Here is a 7,500-nt window from a genome sequence, read left to right on the forward strand (position 1 = left end):
CTCTTCTAAAACCACTAGGTACTTCTAAGATTGCATTCTCTGTTTTATCATTAATCCTATTAATCAGTACTCTACCATGCACTTTTCCAACTAAACTCAACAAACTAATACCCCTTGAATTACAACACTCATGCACATCTCCCTTACCCTTATATAGTGGTACAATACACGCACAAACCCAATCTACTGGTACCATTGATAACACAAAACACATATTAAACAATCTCACCAACCATTCAAGTACAGTCACACCCCCTTCCTTCAACATCTCAGCTCTCACACTGTACTTGAATGGTTGGTGAGATTGTTTTCCTACTCTAGTTTCATCTAGTGCTCTCCTCACTTCCTCTCTTGTAATCTCTCCCTCATTCTCATCTCCCATCACCGGCACCTCAACACCTGCAACAGCAATTATATCTGCCTCCCTACTATCCTCAACATTCAGTAAACTTTCAAAATATTCCGCCCACCTTTTCCTTGCATCCTCTCCTTTTAACAACCTTCCATTTCCATCTTTCACTGTCTCTTCAATTCTTGAACCAGCTTTCCTTACTCTCTTCACTTCTTTCCAAAACTTCTTTTTATTCTCTTCATATGAATGACCGAATCCCTGACCCCACCTCAGGTCAGCTGCCTTCTTAGCCTCACTTCCCTTGTGCTTTACTTGCACATTTTTCTCTCTATATCTTTCATACTTCTCTACAACAATATTACTCTTCAGCCATTCTTCAAAAGCCCTCTTTTTCTCTTCCACTTTTACCTTCATTCCTTTATTTCACCATTCACTGCCCTTCCTCATGCTGCCTCCAACAAACTTCTTGCCACACACATCACTTGCAATCCCAACAAAATTTTCTTTATTAATAATAACTAATAATAATTAATAATAATAATAATAATCAATAATAATAATATTTAATAATATTAATTAATAATAATAATTAATAATAATAATAATAATAATAATAATAATAATAATAATAATACTAATAATAATAATATCGTTATTATTATTATTATTATTATTATTACTTGCTAAGTTATAACTCAAGGTCTATATATGTTACAACTTAGTTGGAAAAGCAGGATGCTATAAGTGCTAGGGATCAAACAGGGAATAAAGCCCAGTGAGGAAAGAAAATAAGGGAACTAAAAGAGAAGTAATTAACAATTAGAAAAAATATTTTAAAAACAGTAACGATATTAAATAAAAAAAAACTTTCATATACAAACTATAACAACTTTAAAAAACAAGAGGAATAGAAATAAGATAGGATAGTGTGCCCGAGTGTACCCTCAAGCAGGAGAACTATACGCCAAGGAAAGGCCAGGGTACAGAGGCTATACCACTATCCAAGATCAGATAACAATGGTTTGATTTTGGAGTGTCCTTCTCCTAGAAGAACTGCTTACCATAGCTGCAGAGTCTCTTCTACTCTTACCAAGAGGAAAGTAGCCACTGAACAATTACAATGCAGTAGTTAACCCCTGAGTGAAGAAGAATAAACGGTAAACTCAGTGCTGTCAGGTGTATGAGGACAGCAGAGAATATATAAAGAATTTGTCAGGCTATTCGGTGTATGTGTATGCAAAAGGAAAACGAGCCGTAACGAGAGAGAAGGATCCAAAATAGTACTGTCTGGTCATTCAAAGGCCCCAATAACTCTCTAGCGGTATTATTTCAATGGACAGCTGGTGCCCTAGCTTGTCATATAACTTTGGTAGTAATCTTGAATAACCTATGCTAAGCATAGCCTCCGACTCATAGCGTATATCATGGTGGGATACTGACAAATGCTGCTAATATAAAAGTCATTCTGGAGTTAATCTTACCTATTATATTCATACTTTTCTTGTCACAGCATGACATTATACAGAATTTGTGATGACTTTTGCCATTAATACTAACATGATGAGGAAAGGCATTCCTTTCTATAGCATAATCTGTCAAGAGTTGAGTTAACCATCTTTTCGATTTGAGGGCTTCTAATTTTCAGAAACCCTTTTTACTTGGAAGTGCAAACATAATCTTAAGATCATAGAAATTACTTTGCCAAAATGAAAACGGTCATGAGTCAGGTATTTGCCTTGATTTTTTTTTCTATCTGACTAATGTTAAAAACGGTAACAATCCTTTAGAGATTCAATCAATAACCATAATCAAAGGTGTATGAGGTAAAGTCTCATGTTACAAGAGTGTGATACTTGGATATCTAGCATGTGGCAGTAAAAAGAAATGTTGTGCCACATACTCTTTCCAAATCATGTGTCACCATTTTACTGGCATCTTAATTTTCTTTACATTTTTTTTTCAGGGTTTAAATGTAACCCCTATTCAACTCTAAAGCACAAACCCGGTGTAGAATTCTCCCAAGGAGCATGAGGTGATCATGTGATTCACTCATTTGGTAATGCTGCTCTGGTTTGTCATTATCAGTACCTCCAGTGCTTCGTGAGCCTTTGTGAAAAGTGGGTACACAGAATCTTCTATCCCAGCGCAAAATGCTGTCACCTTCATATCTCCTCCACCTGTCTCTATCTCTGCTATTTAACATGACATTTCTCCAGCTGCTGTCTCCTCTACCTCAGCAGCTGACTCTGCCACTTCTTCAGCTGCTGCTGTCTCTACCTCTACTGCTGACCCACTGACTTTTCCAGCTGCTGTTGCCTCTAAGGCTCTACTCTGCTGCTGACTTTCCTACTTCTCCAGTTCCGGTTGCCTCTATCTCTATTGCTCCTGTATAAACTAGTAGCATTAAAAGATGATGGTGCCGTAAGGGCTATATTCCTCGTCTAATCCTTTTCAACAATAGATTAATTGCTAGTGGTAGTAATTTATCGTGGAGCTGTCAGATATAGTTCCTTCCAAGAGCGAGCAGACTTTCCATAAAGAAAAAGGCTTCATATACTTCAGAGCCAACACACGAAGCAAGAAATAGGATTCACTGAGGAGGCATCCAAGCTATTATTTTGTAAAGAAATTATCCTGGTCATTGTGACTTGGACCAAAAAAGGAAGCCATTACCTCCAAGTTTCCTAAAACATTTTGTCACCCATGCTCCTACTGAGACAGGAGAGATACAAGCATGATTGGGAGTGCTGATAGTAGCAGGACAGCGGAAAGATGGATATCTCTCCAGTAACAAGATGTGGAACAAAGACACTGGGTATTACCTGTATTGTGTGGCAATGACGCAGTGTGGGCTCAAATTCATCATAAATTGGCAAAGATTTAACAACCTAGAAACATGCGTGGCAAGGCAGACCAAGTTTGTGCATATGAGGAAGGTATGAGACACTTTTATTTACCAGTGACTGAGAATATATTCCACACAATAAACTGACTGTTGACGAGCATTTATTCAGGCTAAGAGGAGGGGCTTTCTTCAGAAAGCAAAAGCATGGCATCAAACTTATCTTCATAAATGACAGCTTAAGCAAATAAATGCTGGGTTCCCTACCATACCTGGTAATGCTGCGTATACAGCCATGGGATGGACTACGTCTAGGGAACCATTGCACTCTTGACCTAACTGGGCCCTACCATGGATCAAACAGGACTATGACAACTGATCGACTCATTTACATCTGATGCCCTAATTGCAGACTGCTAAAAAAACAAACGGTAGTATGACTGTTTCTGGCTCTGTTAGAGCAAACAAGAAGGAAATACCACATGAGATACAGTACAAAGAGGAATATGATTCTAGCACTTCCCTGTCAACAAAGGAGATGACCAAGGTCTCACACGTGGCAGAGACCTACAGAAACAATAAACAAAATGATGCTGCTGATGCCATTCCCACACATGCACCCCAGCACTGTTGACAGCGGCAAACCATAAACAATATAATTTTATAATACCACTAAACTCCTGGAGAAAGCAAACCAGTGACTAACTTTTGAGAATTACGATTAAAGTATCTCTCAAACATTTAGAAAAAGCATACAATTAATTTCCTCTACAAGGGAGTTCACAGTTATAAACTATGTGCTCATTTGCTTTGGAACATGATGCTTTAGAGTTGGTAAATAATTAACCCTTACTTGAGGTTGCACATTTATTGTTGTACATATGAGTTGGCACAATGGTTCCCGGCTAGCGTCCATTGATGTACAGTACGTGGAGTCCCTATGAACCACGAGGCAGAAAAACTCATGCTTTTGGTGTCTATGGTAAAAACATGATTTTATCCATTCATTTGTAATCCCATAATTATACTCTCACGAAAGCATCCGAACACAGCCTGCCCATTTTTACAGACTAATCGATGTTATTCTCAGACGTTGAATAACTTTATTTAGATGCTTGCTAACATTATTCATATGATTTTGAAGCTCATATTATGTATTAGAAGCAGAAAATGTCTAGGATGACTTTCATGTTTACTGATAAAGAGAATTATCTAGAACAGTCTCAGAAAGGAAAATGCGCATGAGACAGAGGTTAAAAAAATGTTATCATCTAGGGTTAATTCCTTTTATAGAGTATCCAAAAATGTCACCTTCATATAATTTTAGGATAATTTTTGTTTATTGCAGTGTGTATGAGAGAGAGAGAGAGAGAGAGAGAGAGAGAGAGAGAGAGAGAGAGAGAGAGAGAGAGAGAGAGAGAGATCAGATTTATTGAATTATAGATCCTGATATATTTCATGTTTTACGGTATCTCTGTAAAATATATATAATGAGATTTATCCGTTTGGAGAGGATTTTTCCTGAAGGATGTTTTTTGTATTGTTTCATGACTTTTGGTATTTGTCAGATCATTAGAATCGTTGGCGTTTATTATAAATATCTATTTATGGGCATTACAAAATATAAGTTTATAAAGTAATATTTGTATGATCTACATTATATTTTCTCTGCTTTGAGAGAGAGAGAGAGAGAGAGAGAGAGAGAGAGAGAGAGAGAGAGAGAGAGAGAGAGAGAGAGAGAGAGAGAGAGAGATTGATTTTGTCGAGGGATGAGATATTTTATGTTTATGTTTGTTGGATCATAAGAGTGAGTAATGTGTATTGTAAATGTACGTTTATCGAGATTACTTTTCATGATATATGTGATCGAATGAGTTCTGCTTGTACATGATGAGCATATATATTCCATTTCTTTTAGCGATGCATATTTGCACAGACTCGCAGCGGTGCCCTTTTAGCTCGGAAAAGTTTCCGGATCGCTTTGGACAAGATAATTCTAACCAATCAGCGATCCAGAAACTTTTCCGAGCTAAAAGGGCACCGCCGCGAGTCGGTGCAAATATGCATCGCTAAAAGAAATGGACTATAGTTTATCTGATTTTTTGCTTGTACTTGTGCTTTGGTAAAGAGTTATTGATTTCTTTTAACTTTACTTGTATATTAGGTCTTTTGTTTGCAGTTACAGTGCTTTAGTACTGTATCTTTTTACTGTACTCATATATTTTTATCGATTTCAGTTTGTAGTGCTAAAGTAATGTCATTTTTATGTTTTATTTATGTGATCTGTATTTGTAAGGTACTTGAGTTAGTCTTTACTAAAAAGTAATTTTTCAGTCTCGTTTGTTTCTAAGTGTTACCTGGTAAATATAAAATGCAATTTTAATGTGAGTGGACTACTTTTAAATTTCTGATAAATCATAACACTGAAATAGAATTTTGAGTAAAAATTTCGTCTAATGATTGTGAAAATCCATGAAATTTTTGTTTTGACAAAATTTAGACAAGAAAAAGCGTAAATGGATGTCAGCAGTGGGTTTACTACTTTATTTGAAGACCAACATTTTTTTTTAACATTTATATGCCGTAACGGACACTAAAGTGTGTTTCCCCGTAAGCTGGGAGAGTAGTCAGGTTCAAATTTACAATATTAGAGAGCACTTTTTGAAAAATTGTACACAAGTAAACATGTCTTAGAAAAGTCCTGATACTAACAATTATGATGTTTTTTCCTATCTTCATTATTTCAATAAGTTCCCTTTAAAGGATGATAGGCAATGCTACTCAAATCCTGTTCACCAATGTTAAAAAGGTAGATATATCAGCATCCGATTCCCTTTTGACTTTTGGCCATTTTTGATCCGATACACTTAATAATAGATCTGTGTAATATTTCCCTCGGCCTTAGTAGTCAGGGGAGTAGGGACTACCTTCTTAAATTCCATGAAAATTCGATTCAACGGCACGATTAAAACATCAGTGTCCTACAAACAAAAAAAAATGATAATAATAACTTTCAACATAATGACGGTGAGGATTAATAATCGAACTTGTATGATTATCAAAATTAAATATCTAATTTTCCAAGGCAGAAGTGCAAACTTCACAAAGCCAAGGAACGTTTCGGTTCTTTCTTTTGAAATTAAGTAGGTATCTGTTTCATCAGGAATATAAGAATAACTGTATATTTGGTGTATTAAAGTTTTGATTAGATTTTGAACATTATATATTAATTTCCGCATTCAAAGAAAAAGTTCATCATAATGCTCTGAAGGTCATTGCCCCGATATAGCAATAATTTGAACATTTCAGTATAAATTCTTTATAAATAATTCAGTCAGTGTCCACATTTTATTGAATAATTTCAGATCAATGCAAGGTCGAACTACACTAAAATACATGATTGGAACTTGAAAGTTAAATGTTATGCAGTCTGCTATTTTGAAAAAAAAAATGCTGAGGGAACATACGACAGGCAAGTGAAATGTATCAAACAATTATTTGGAATTACTACTCTTATGAGACCCCCTTGTCAAACTTTAAATTTTGACGTTTGTGTGACCAAGTGTGTCGAGAGATTAGCACGCTCCCGGTAAGCTCAGTCTTTTGAAGTATAAATGAATGAATTATTACTATTATTATTATTATTATTATTATTAACTGCTATGCTGCAACCCTAGTTGGAAAAGCAGAATGCTATAAGCCCAGGGGCTCCAACAGGGACAATAGCCCAGTGAGGAAAGGAAACAAGGAGAAATAAAATATTTTAAGAACAGTAACATTAAAATAAATATCTCTTGTATAAACTACAAAAACAAAACAAGAGGTAGAGAAATAAGAAAGAATAGTGTGCCCCAGTGTACCCTCAAGCAAGAGAACTCTAAGACCAGGGTACAGAGGCTATGGCACTACCCAAAGCTAGAGAACAATGGTTTTATTTTGGAGTATCATTCTCCTAAAAGAGTGGCTTATCATAGCTAAAGAGTTCCTTCTACCCTTACCAAGAGGAAAGTGGCCACTGAACAATTACAGTGCAGTAGTTAACCCCTTGGGTGAAGAAGAGTTGTTTAGTAATCTCAGTGTTGTCAGGTGTACAAGGAAAATATGTAAAGAATAATTGCCAGACTATCCAGTGTCTATGTGTGTGTAGGCGAAGTGGAAAATGAACCGTAACCAGAGAGAAGGATCCAATATAATACTGTCTGGCCAGTCAAATTACCCCATAACTCTCTAGCAGTATTTCAATGGGACATTAACTCTCGTGTGTACATATATATATATATATATATATATATATATATATATATAT

Source organism: Palaemon carinicauda, chromosome 1 (assembly GCF_036898095.1).
Source record: "Palaemon carinicauda isolate YSFRI2023 chromosome 1, ASM3689809v2, whole genome shotgun sequence".
NCBI classification, from domain to species: domain Eukaryota; kingdom Metazoa; phylum Arthropoda; class Malacostraca; order Decapoda; family Palaemonidae; genus Palaemon; species Palaemon carinicauda.